The following is a 644-nucleotide window of genomic DNA, read 5'->3' as shown; positions in this document are numbered from 1 at the left end:
GTCCCCAGCTACCACCACAGACCGGTCCCGAGCTACCACGCAGGCCAGCCTCCCTCTAGCCCTTGCCACGGACCAGCCTCCTCCCAGCCCTCTCCACGGACCAGCCCCCTCCCAGCTCGCGCCACGGACCAGCCTTCCTCCAGCCCTCGCCACGGGCCAGCCCCCCCCCCCCCCCAGCTCGCGCCACGGACCAGCCTTCCTCCAGCCCTCGCCACGGGCCAGCCTCCCTCCAGCCCCCCTCCCCCCCCCGCCCAGGCTAGCTGGGCGTCGGTTGCCGCCACGCTCGGGGTCCGGACGTGACGGGGCTGTTAGTGGCCTCATCACGACCGATGCGCCATGACAAAGGTCAGCGGGGGCCGCCGTCCTCGTTAGCCGGCGCTTGGGCGGACCGACGGACACCGACGGCGCTTCGGTCAAGTGACAGGGCTGATGTCTGGTGGTGAGGACGTCGAACATTTGTTTGTGTTCGGCAGGGTGTGTGGGGGGGGGGGAGGAGGGGCAGTGAGCACCATACCAGCAATGGTGCCCCCGGGACAGCGCTGAGGCCCTCGAGACAGCCCTGGTAATCGGGAGAGGAACAGCACTGTGGTACTCTGCACAGATTGCTGTGGTGCTCTGCGGAGGCTACGACTGCTGTGGTGCTC

Source organism: Pollicipes pollicipes, unplaced genomic scaffold (genome assembly GCF_011947565.3).
Source record: "Pollicipes pollicipes isolate AB1234 unplaced genomic scaffold, Ppol_2.1 Scaffold_7261;HRSCAF=8764_pilon_pilon_pilon, whole genome shotgun sequence".
In the NCBI taxonomy this organism is placed as follows: domain Eukaryota; kingdom Metazoa; phylum Arthropoda; class Thecostraca; order Pollicipedomorpha; family Pollicipedidae; genus Pollicipes; species Pollicipes pollicipes.
Note: the sequence above shows the minus strand (reverse complement) of the source record.